Below are 12,194 nucleotides of genomic sequence, written 5' to 3' on the forward strand. Positions count from 1 at the left end.
ACTTTGGATACTTTAAAGAAAAATATTAATTGACAGTTTTAATTGTAATAAATTGGTGCCATTATATGTATTTTTACCATGATTGATCAATTTTACAATGTTTGAGCAAATTACTAGAATCTTTAAAAATAAACCCGTTCTCCCCACAGCTGTGTTATGGGTGGTGATCGCAGCAAATGCATAAATGTTCTCTAGAAAGTGATCAGAATATAGTAGCTGCTACCTGGATTTCATCTGGAATCTGCACTTTCCCTTTCTTCCTTCGCATCAGTTATCATTGTGTCTAAAATGTGTCTCTCCATAGACTTGCAACCTTAATACAGATAGTAGATAAGTTTGTCAAAGTTTTTAATAACGTTATGCCTTAACTGGATAGTAATTGACTTCATGGACCTCTCGCTACAGAGCTATATTATGCAATAAAGAATTATTAAGGTCTTTAAAGGGGTTTCCCATGAAAGAAACTTACACTTACATGCACCGGGGAGAAGAAGGTGAACTCTGGCGCAGCGACACCTGGTGGATATCGGGTGCATGACCTTAGCGAATCCCGGCAGGATGCGAATCCACGTCGGACGACTCGCTGCGGGATCGCAAATGGACCAGGTAAGTAAATGTGTCCCATTATTACCCAACTAGTCCTGTGGGGTGACAATGTGGTTAAATTATCAGGGTACAGGTATATATGCACTTTCACCTGGCTTATGACATTGTACTAACACTCTGACACATAGAAAGAGAGATGAGACGGATCAGAGATGCATGAGAGGCATGAGATTACACAGCAGCATGACAGACAGAGTCTGACAGACTTTTACACTGTTACACTTTTAGCTCTGCTGCATCTCACAGATATGTGCCTGCCTCCCCCTTCCCCTGGATCACTCATCTCCTTGTAGTTTGCAGCTTCTCTCTCTGCTCACAATATGCTGACAGGATGTGAATGTCTTTCAGCTCCGTGCATTGGGCAGGGCAACAGGCACACAGCAGAGATAGAGAGAACTCTCAGCTCCAGAATGTCACACAGGAATCCAAGATGGCATCCAAGTCAGAAGTTACAGGTTTGTGTCTAGTGGAAACTGAAATTGTGCATAGCAGGACTGACAGAGACAGGTTTGATATATATCTTTGAAATGCTGTACTTTTGTTAATAACAGTGAATTAGAGAATGTGTTATTTTGTTATCCTGAGTACATATAAGAAACTTGTCTCCATGGGAATACGCCTTTAAGGAGTTTATTACTATACAGCTTCAGCCTCCTCTCCTTATCTGTATGTATGGCATAACTACATGCAACAGCTATCAGATAGACTGATCAGTGCTGGGGGACAGAAAAACAAGTAAAAAGACAATACCATTTAATTTGATGGTCTACATTATTGTTCAGTTCAGGTTTATGAACCTGAACGCTCAAAATATTACCCTCGAAATGCCAACGGCAAAGCCATGATGGTAACGGGGAGCAATTATCCTAGAGGGAACCTGTCAAACAGAAATTAATCTAATAAACCACTATCACTTTGTTGTCAAACAGATAAACACCTTCCAGATCTGGTTTCTTCCATGGACCAGAGTGGTGACATCATCGAGAAAATCAACTTTGAAGTAAGATGTAACATGGTAAGATGTAACAGCACTGATGTCAAGCTCTCTTTAGCTTATAGCCCCTCCACTGCGGGGATTGATATCATTCACCAAATTTGAAGGTGAAGTTATTATCTGCCTGGATGTAGGATTGTTAACTACAGTGATCAAAATGTTCTGAAGCAGAGAGAGCTTTACTTCTGTGCTGAACTTTCCATGTCCTTGACTTTATGCAAGCATTTTACATGTGTCTTCAAAGTTGATTTTCTGGATGATGTTATAGCACTAGACCATGAAATAGACCCGATCTGAAAGGTCTGAAGCTGCTTGAAAAGATACCAGAAGTGGTTTATTAGGTCAATTTCTTCTGACAGGTTGCCTTTAAAGTGTTAACACCTGCAAACATTGCAGTTCAGATCCACTAATCCCTATTAACCACATAATTAAGGGGGAGGAGCCTGATAAGAGTAAGAAGAGATATTTTCCTACAAGATAAGTTACAAAATTTTTTGTTTGCCTGTAGGCTTGATTTATTCAAAAAGTAAATTTTTATTATCTTTTTTTCGACACATATGCACAAATATATATCTTTTTGCTTTTTTTATATACCTTGAAACATAATTTATACTTTTGCTTGGGAATGGAGGTTGCATCAAATACTTTTGTTGGCGAAGATCAACTTTACAACTATTTTTAATATTCTTTAGTCCTTGTAACGTGAGTTGCCAATCCACTTCCACAATAGTCTTGTCCAAGTACAAATCAGTTAAATGATGGAGTTTTAAACATTTTATGATGACTGGTGCTCAGTATCATAAGTACTTTTTCGAGTATCCCAATGCTTTTGGCCACTGACTGCTATGGTGTACTATATTTTTATGTCAGTTGGTTGATTTTAAAACTTCATTTTTTACAAATTTTTGCAGATATCCTGTGTTACTTTAGAGCATTTCAGCGGAGCCTGTAGTAAAATATAACGGCCAGCTGTGTAATTCCGGTACTTGATATCCAGCTGTCTTTTACTTTGAGCCAAATTCAACAATAATTACCAAACAGCTTGGGTATGTTATTCCTCTTTATCCACTCAAAAGAACCAGATTTGAGCTGAATAAAAATTAAAAAGTGACATTTGACACAAAACATCTGTTTTGATAAGATCTCACAAAAAGTCTGATTGAATTTGTGAACGGCAGATTCCTAAGTCATCCATAACACAAAGAAAAAAATAGAATACACTAGGCTCAAAAATGCTATTTGTAGGTAGATGATAGTGATCAGGATCCACTGTGGGGTCATATTAGGGATCAATAGAAATTCTGTGAGCCCCATAACTGAAGAACTGAAACAAAAGTTGGGGTCCGATTATCTCTAGTTATGACTAAGCATAATATGGATAAAAAATTTACATAAATGACAATGCTGCCTACTTTATCTTGATATGTAAGTTATAGATAGCAAGAGATGACAAAGCAAGCCTTTTGTCATCTCTTGCTGTTCTATATGGTTTCCAATGGCAACCAGAAAGCATGGCAAATGTAGATTAGCCTGGGAGCAAAGTAAAACCTCTGCTAGTTGCTTAGCAGTTGCAGATAGCTAATTAGAGTAAATTAGAGAATTGCTTATTTTTGCTTAATGCAGAGTTAGGCAAAAAGAAATTTTACTTTACAGTTGTACTTTAATCCCTATCAGTATTTTAGCTTTGGATTAAAATAAACAGAGGAAAATACATGATTAGCGTTTTTATTGATGAAAAAAGGAGACAATTTTACTAATACCTAAACACTCCCATATTATTATACATGTGTTGTGACAGAAATAAATACTTTGTGACCCATCAATCTTGCAAATACTATTTTTCAGCAGTGTTCCAAGTGGTGAGACCTGGTATTGCATATTAATTTATAGCTTCATATTTAAGAATATCCAATACAATGGGGCTTGTCTGCACTTTAATGGGGATTGTGTCGCACGGGATTGGATTTTGGCGCAGCTGCGCTTGCTTTTATGCGACAGAAATGGGGGGGGGGGGCGTGCCGTCAGTCTATCCAACTGATTCGGACTGAGGGCGGGAATTTAAATTGTGTTGCAAGCCCAAGCACTTACATGCATCGGGAAGAAGAAGGTGAACTCTGTCAGCCCTGAGCAGGGAAGCGACACATGCAGGATATCGGGCGCACGATCTTAATGCCTCGGGGCAGAGTGCATTCCGGTCGCACAGTGCACTTTCAGGAAACACATTAGGACAGGTAAGTAAATGTGCCCCAATAAGTAGGATTTACCCATGCTACCTCCAATCCTAGAGGTCCATATACTGGAAAAATTACAAAACCAAAGTCATTTGTGGACTTTGTGCCATTTATGGAAAAGAATAAAGCTTTACAGGCAAAAGGAAAACATATTTATTTTCCCTTCTTTTTCCATATTTTGCAGAGAGATTCTAAATATACAACAAGATCTGGAGAAATTCCCAAAACAGTATGTGAAAACACCATTAAGGTAGTTGAGATCATGTGAAATTTCCCATAATGAAGGCAGAAGAAATACCCATATGGCCAGGGACCACCAGAGGGCTAATAACTCCCGAAAAGGAATTATTATAACGGCACGGGAGAGTATAATTTCCCTAACTGTAAAGCTACGTATCCCAATTTGTAAAACCCACATAGACATTCACCGATCTATAGGGACAAGAGTGTGGAGTGGGGAGAAGTGCTGGGAGGCATTTTTGTCTGGTCTGCTGATTGCTCCAATGCTATGTGTGTTTTATGTATTCTGCTTATGTCCTATAAAAAGCAAAGCCAACACCGGACACATAAAGTTACACTGGTGATCTGTAGCTGAAAAGAAAACGACTTTGAAAAAGTTTCTGTAAGCAGAAATGGAGCTTGAAAGCAGCAAAATTCATAAAATATCATAGAAAAACATGTCATCAATTCCCTCTCTTCACCCTTCGCTGCTTTAATTAGCTAAAAGTACCAAGCTCCAGTGGATATAGAGCAGGAGACAAGCCATGAAATTCTCTGTTTGGCAAATCCCACTTTGCATCAGCTAAGGAAAATATCACACTTGTATCAATACGCAAAAGTAAAGTTCACAAAAAAAATGCAGAACATACAAAGGACGTGATGAGGTATACACAATGAAAAAAAAAGATTAAGAAACATTTATAGCAATGATTTCAAAAAATCTGCAAGAAAATATTGAAGATAGAGGTTGACAGACATTTTTGCATGGTTTATAAAAAAGGGATGAGCAGCAGGGTTGAACTGGGTCACCAGTGTGTTGGGGAAACCATCAGTGGGCCCCAACACCATTTTACATCACCCCTTGTTGGTAAATTACCATGCTCCTGTTGTGCTAGCTCTGCCCCTGTGCTTCAACTCTGTTCTCTCCATCATCATTGTTTCCCTTTAGCTGTGATGCCGGCAGACGCTAATGATGTCATCATCTGCCAACATCACAGCTACAGAAAAAGATGAGAAGTGGAGGGCTGCTGCGAAGGAATGGGGACAGGTAAGTAAGTGGTGTTTACTATATTTTAATACAGTTCAAACAAGGAAAGGAGGAAGAGATGAGGGTCCACAAAATGAGGTGGGATTTAAAAACCCCAAAATGAGGGTGTGTAAGGGGGCCACAAGATGAGGAGGGAATGAGAGGTCACAATATAAAGAGTATGAGAATCTGTAAGATGATGGGGCATAATGGGCAACTATATAAGGGGATATGTGGCCTCCAGATCAGGGAGTGTGAGGGTCCACCATATAAGGATGTATACGGACCCACAATATAAGGGGGATATAGGGCACACAATATGAGAGGGAGATGAGAGGCCACATGAGATGAGGACCCACACTATGAGGAGGAGCTGAGAGAAGTCATAATATGAGGAAGAGATGAGGGGCCACATATATGAGGGGAATATAAGAGAGGGAAATGGGAGAGATTAGAGGCCAAAATACCAGGGGGAGATGGGAGGTGGCACAATATAAAGGGGATGAGAGGCCACAAGACAGAAATCAGGGGTCAAAATATAAGGGGAAGATGAAAGGCAACAGTATGGGGTGAGCTGATATGGGGAAACAATTTAAGGGGGACGTGAAGGGGCCACAATAGGAGTTGGCAGAGGCAAAGAATGCTTTTAATAAGGAGGCCCTATGTAATGATGGACCTTAACTCCATGATCTAAAGATTGAATTGCATTTTAAAACGTATTAGGAATTTATCCTTTATAAACGAAAAAGTGATTAGATCCAAATGTCTGTGTCTGGTAAGTAGTGACAATTTTTTTTTTTTAACACAGCAAAACACATTGCTACTTAACGAACACAAGCATTTAGGTCTTAAAACATCTTAGGTCTTAAAACATCAGGGAGGAGAGTCTCCAGATACGCTTAAAATGCATTTTAAAACAAAATTCTGTTGTATTTTGTGAACATGGCCATAGGCTGGGCCCATATTTATCAAAAACCTTCCTAACTGCATACAGTGGAGAGTGCAGGGAGCGCTAGATTCATGAATTCTTCATGAATCTGGCACCCCCTTCACTTCCCCCGCAATTATGTTTGGTGCACCTTTAACATAGGGCGTGCCACCCAAATCTTTCAGACACTATTGATAAATGTGGCGCACCGGAACGCCCCTTTATGTGCAGAATTATGTGTAGCTTCGGGTATAAGTGCAGCCGTGACACAAATGTGTTGCATGCGACATGGACTGTGTCTCAGACACTTTTTAAATACATGTGAAAGAAGTTTGCACTAAAAAGAACTTTAAAAGTCAGACAGAAAACTGGTGCAGGGTATAAATGTGGGCCATTTTGGGCCATCTCCATTTTTACCATTAATAAGACTAAAGTGATTTGTGATGCATTTGCTGTGTATTTCAAAATGCAATTAAAATGCATTGTATAAATGCAGCATAAGAAAGTACAAGTAATATTTCCATGTAGCAGTAGCTGGGCCCCCGGAATAGATTTCACTGGTGGGCCCTAGTCCCTCTGGTCCGGCCTTGGTGAGCAGGATTCTAAAGTATGCTCAGGATAAAAATTTAACACAAAAAATTCAGCATTTCATTGACATAATTACAACTTGTCTTTATTAGTCCTAGTGTACACAACATCGGTTGCCCCTGGATCTGACAGTTAATCTTCTGACTTTAGGGTTGGGAAGACATATTGTTCCCCTGTCTCACTGCAGCAGTCACTCCTATCATTCCAAGACATTCTCTCACACACGGACTTCCTGCCTGCAAGCAACAGTGTGAGAAGAGTAAATCTACAAGCTACCGACAGATAAGGTCTTTATCCAAGGGGGGAGGCACAGCAGATTTGACAGTGTATGTTGTGGATGAGATATAGCATAGCTAAGAATGTAATTGTGTGTTATACCCATCTTATCAATTATCATTATCTCTCATCTCTGATCTGTCTCTTTCAGTGTCAGAAACAAGGGAGTGTTCAGAAGCTAAATAAATAGAAGTTAAGTGTATATAAATAGGACACTGAAAATTTAACCACATTGGCAGAATACAGCATCTCATAGGAATCATGAAGTGTCTGCTTAGAGAGTCCCCGGCCAAGGGAGTGATAGGAGCTAAAACAGCAATAAAACTGAGTATAATTGTAAGGGGTTAAAATTATCTTTATTGTGGAAACATCACTAGGGGATTGAAATTTGAGAAACCCCCTTAAGTTTGCGTCCGGGGTTTGGGTGCATCCCATGTAACTGAGAAATATTGCCAGTTTGAGGGCCATGCAACCCATCCGTGAAATTGAAACCCCTGACTACCTACACCCTTGAACAATCACTGTTATGAATAGTAGGAAGCGGCGTCCATTTGCCGGATTGGCCTCCAGCCCTCAGTAAGTCTTGGTTGCATGGGGCATACTCCGAACCTGGACCCAAACTTAAAATTTGGGTCTGCTCATCTCTATTTATAACAATTTCTCAAAAAGTTTTGCATGTCGTCACTCAGCAGGATGCTAGAATGTTTACAAAAATTACTGAAAAACACAATAAAAAAAACTCTGATTTCAAACACTGATTTCATAGCTTGAACATTAAAGTGAATTGGCAGCATGATTCTGGGAATAGAACATCCTATCTAGTTCTACAGCTCCTGCAAGGGCTGTCATCAGGTCTTAGACCTCTTAGAGCTTCCTGCTCTTTGCACTAGGATTTCTCTTTACTCTGCTCTGAGTGACTGCTAGAATTCAGTTGCAGCTTTTACTCATAGCAGAGGGAAGGAGCTGTGGAGCAGCTTAGTGCATCCAATAAAAAGCTCTGCTGTCGTCATTGCAGAAGCTGTACAACTGGTACAACTGTGCTACATGTGTAATCAATGAGCACCATGTTCATTAAATGGAATTTACAGAAGTACAAAGGGAGGAGGGTAGTGTATACTGCCTACCATGACCACTAGGTCAGTAAGAAATAGAGAGAGCACATAATAGCAGTTGACCTATCTAAAACTTAACTTTTAATAAATATATAATAATAAAAGAGAATGTGAATAATAATAAAATAGACTCCAACTGGAGCGCTAAAGACACCAACCAGCAAGGAAAATTACTTATGTACTCCTGACATGGGCACAGTATACAATGCCTTCCCTTATGTGCATAACAAGCTCACATTTAAGTGGTCATATATCTGTTAACTAAGAGGTATGGGCAAATCTACTGTATGCACTGCTGTAATAAGAGATATTCGGATGTGGATGGAGAGGTATACACCTCGATATGGACCAAAAACCATATACAGGAGCAGAATGTAAAATAAGTAGTAAAAGAAGGAAAAAGACAATGCGTGTCTAAAAAAGACAGGGCTTAGGGGAGCACTCTTACGTGTGTGAAGTGCAGGGTACCCTATAAAGCCCTAGAGGAAGAGGGGGGTACTGTAATTTCCTGTTCCACAACAGCCCAAGAAAGCTGCCACCCCCACTGGAACCTTAACCTATTATAGGCCCACGATCCCTACTTAAGGGGAGGGGGGATCCAAGAAACTGTCTCGGCAAGTACAGATATACAGTGTCAGAACTGAACCTCTATCTATATTAAAGGGACAATGCACCCTAGACAGTAAAGATAGTAGGTATCAGCAATAGGTAGGCAGTTATAGGTTTCAGGGTCATACCCGGTCAAGAATGTCATGTTTCACCTTTAGAAATAGGCTCATCAGGGGCATAGTAGACCAGAATAGCCTGCATCCAAGCTTCGCAAAGATGTGTCAGTTGAAGGAGGTAGATAGGGTACTACAATATCTTAGAAATATTAATGGCAGTGACCGAGTAAAGAACATCCATTCCGAAATAGTACCAAAATGGACCTACACCTGGAAAGAAATTTGCCTAGATGGGGCGCCTTTATCCGGCGTGATGCCAAATGTGTCAGTGTATCACATGGAAGAGGCACACCATAGCCAAATGTACAGTATCAAAGTGAAAGGTGAATTCTGTATGCAGGTATACAGTTTCTGCAATGGCTTTTAACCTGAAGAGCTTTCTGTTCTGTGCATTGTTTGGTTCCAAAGCCCCTTCCCTTTGATTTGAGTGACTGCTGTAGTATTCAACCTGAATGATGTTATGCTTTCTACTTATAGCATATGGAATAGACTGTGGAGCAGAAAGTGAACTGAGCAGAAAGCTCTTCAGGCTGAAAGACAGAGCCCTTTCTAGAGTTATAGGACTGAATTAAAATCTATTAACAAAATACGCAGAGTCACTGTGAAAAAACGCTGATAAACCTTTCAGAATTTTCCACGCCTTAATAAAGAACTGCTGAAGTTATCTGAAGGATCATAGAGAAAACTGTGTGGCTGTACAGTTACAGCTACATAGTTCTCTCTATTCCCTCCCTGAACTTATCTCTGTAAACCATGCTGGATGAAACAATAAGCTAAACAATCGATTTTCATCTTTCTGCTGCAGGACAACTGTGGAGTATGGGGAGGAATTGTAAGTAACCGTTGGTACCTAGATGTGCAACAAGAAAGGGGTTCTTCAACACTATAACAATGTAATGATTACAAAGAAATTAATATATTATTGAGTTCATATTAAGGTTTCTATATAAATTGTCACATGAAATGCCCTCTTATGGTCTATTAGGAACCATAGAAACTTTGTGTCTTACAAGGTGTTAAAACCCTTAAACAGCCCTTCATTACTTTGCTAACTTTCTGTACTGGTTTAATGGCATAAAAGAATAGTTAAAACATTTTTATGTTTTATGTAAAATAAATTACAATATTAATCCATTTTTAGATCCATTAGCTTTAAAAATATATATATAATTTTAAAAGAAAATCTAAGAATGGTTCAGCATATAGTTAAATATTATAACAGGTCAAAGTGGCTGAATCACAATCCAACTAAATCTTGAAATATTAAGACAATATATAATGTTCTGCTTCTCTGTTTTAATCTCTGGGTATAGTAAAAGATTGGCATTAAGTTATAAATTATAGATTTTAATTTAACTTTCAAAATGTAATTCTTTTGATTTATTGGAAGGTAAAAAAGAATAACATTAAAATATTAAAAGAAATATTAAGATATGGTTAAACCCACTGAAGCTTCGTGAGTTTGATATGATAATGTTTTGCTGATGCTCGTTTCGTATAAAGAGCCCCATTGAAGTCAATGAGAGACTCGAGCATTTTTCAATGTGTCATTTTATTGAGAAATAATGTCTTCTGATAAGTTAGAAGATGTATTGAAATATCTGCAATGTGTTCTTCACTGAAGAACACATTGCAGATGTTTCCGTACATCTGCTAACTTATCAGAAGACACAAGTGCAGAATGGTGGCAAGCATGTCTTCCGATAAGTTAGCAGATGTACGGAAACATCTGCAATGTGTTCTTCACTGTGTTCTTCACTTAAATGATCCTTTGTTCACTGAAGAACACATTGCAGATGTTTCCATACATCTGCTAACTTATCAGAAGACAATTTGCATTGACTCGAGCAGTTCTCGAGCTGGCGAAATACTCGTCAAAGCAACGAGCCATTTCGAGTACGCTAATACTCGAACGAGCATCAAGCTCGGACGAGTATGCTCGCTCATCTCTAATCATTATCAAAATCATCCACCACATCCATCACAATCATCCATAAATATCATCAACAATGCTGCACCTCCCTATCTCTCCTCTCTCATCTCAGTCTATCGCCCCAACCCGTACTCTTTGTAGTCATGATTATTAAATCACAGATTAGGGCAGATGCAGGAAGGAGGCATCTACCATCACATCTACTTACGGTAAATTAAAGGTAGGTTTCCTTTAAATGGCCTTGATCAGTTTTTGTCAGAATATGCCAGACTCCTGCTCCAATTAAACGGGCTCAGCTTCTCACCAAGTGCAAGTGCTATAGTGTAACTGTACGTTGCGTTCCACTTATTTCATTCCCACCCCCACGTAAAGTTCCGCTGTGATACGTCTTAAGGTCTAAATAATGCTAAAAATAATAATTATAATACTATTTTTTTACTATAATCACATTATATAAAATTCTCAATGTGATATATAATATTAGTGACTTTACAAGCCTTTTGACCTCCAGTTAATTTCTAGCTGTGCCGTGTACAGAACGTATAACAAAAACCCCTCAAAATCTGATACAAATAACTATAGGATAAATGAAGTATTTCTACAATGTGAATTACTTCTCAATGCAATAAAAGAATAGGAATATTGTATGTTCTCCATCTACTTTATAGTTACGGCTTCCTAACAATAAGCCTCCTGTATATTACAATGAATATGAGGCCATTTTTATCAATTTATTGCACCCACATAGTCTTTTTATGCTTTGTATATGGATCATAAACCATGCAATCAACAATGAAATAGTGGCTATAAAACCAATCTCTACAAACACCTCTAATCCAGACGCCATTGTTCCTGCCAATAATACATCTTATCAAGCGACGTGTGTTACATTTGTAAAGTACATTAGCGCTTCTTGTCAGGTGCTCAGAGCCGCATAAATCTAAAGGTTCCCGTCGAGTTAATTAATGGAAATCTAAAAGTCACAAGACTTTCAAAAAGACATTTTACATTTCTAACAATTGAGTTTTTTTTAAATTTTTTTTACAGGAGTTGTAAATTTATGGCTCTTTTTATTTGTTTTATTTTTTCTTGCCTGGTTATTGTATATGAATTATTTTATTTAATTGTGATATATTAATAATACTGATATTTTTGGAAATTCTGTTTAGGTCCGTCCGGAATTTTTCCCGTATGTGGTTAATAGCACCATCCAATCGCAGTCAAAAGAGAGGCCGGTGGTTAACTGGAAACAGGTTGCTGAAGGTTAAAACCTCATCAATACATATGGAGACTTTTTAGTCTGGACAAGCCCTAGAGATTGTAGTACTAGTATTTTAAAAAGTGGGGTAGCTTTTAAACAGGTTGGGACTGGCCCCAGCTGAACTATAGAAGGAGCCATCGTTCCCATCATAAATGATGCATCCATAGTACCTATTTATTACTAACCAGTATCTAAAGCCATCAAAAGCATCTGTGTCTTGAAGACACAGGCACACAGTCAAGATGAAATGATGAAATTGTGTTGCATTATATCCTGTTCCACGTTCCGCTGCTT

The sequence above is a fragment of the Engystomops pustulosus genome, chromosome 1 (genome assembly GCF_040894005.1).
Source record: "Engystomops pustulosus chromosome 1, aEngPut4.maternal, whole genome shotgun sequence".
NCBI classification, from domain to species: Eukaryota; Metazoa; Chordata; class Amphibia; order Anura; family Leptodactylidae; genus Engystomops; species Engystomops pustulosus.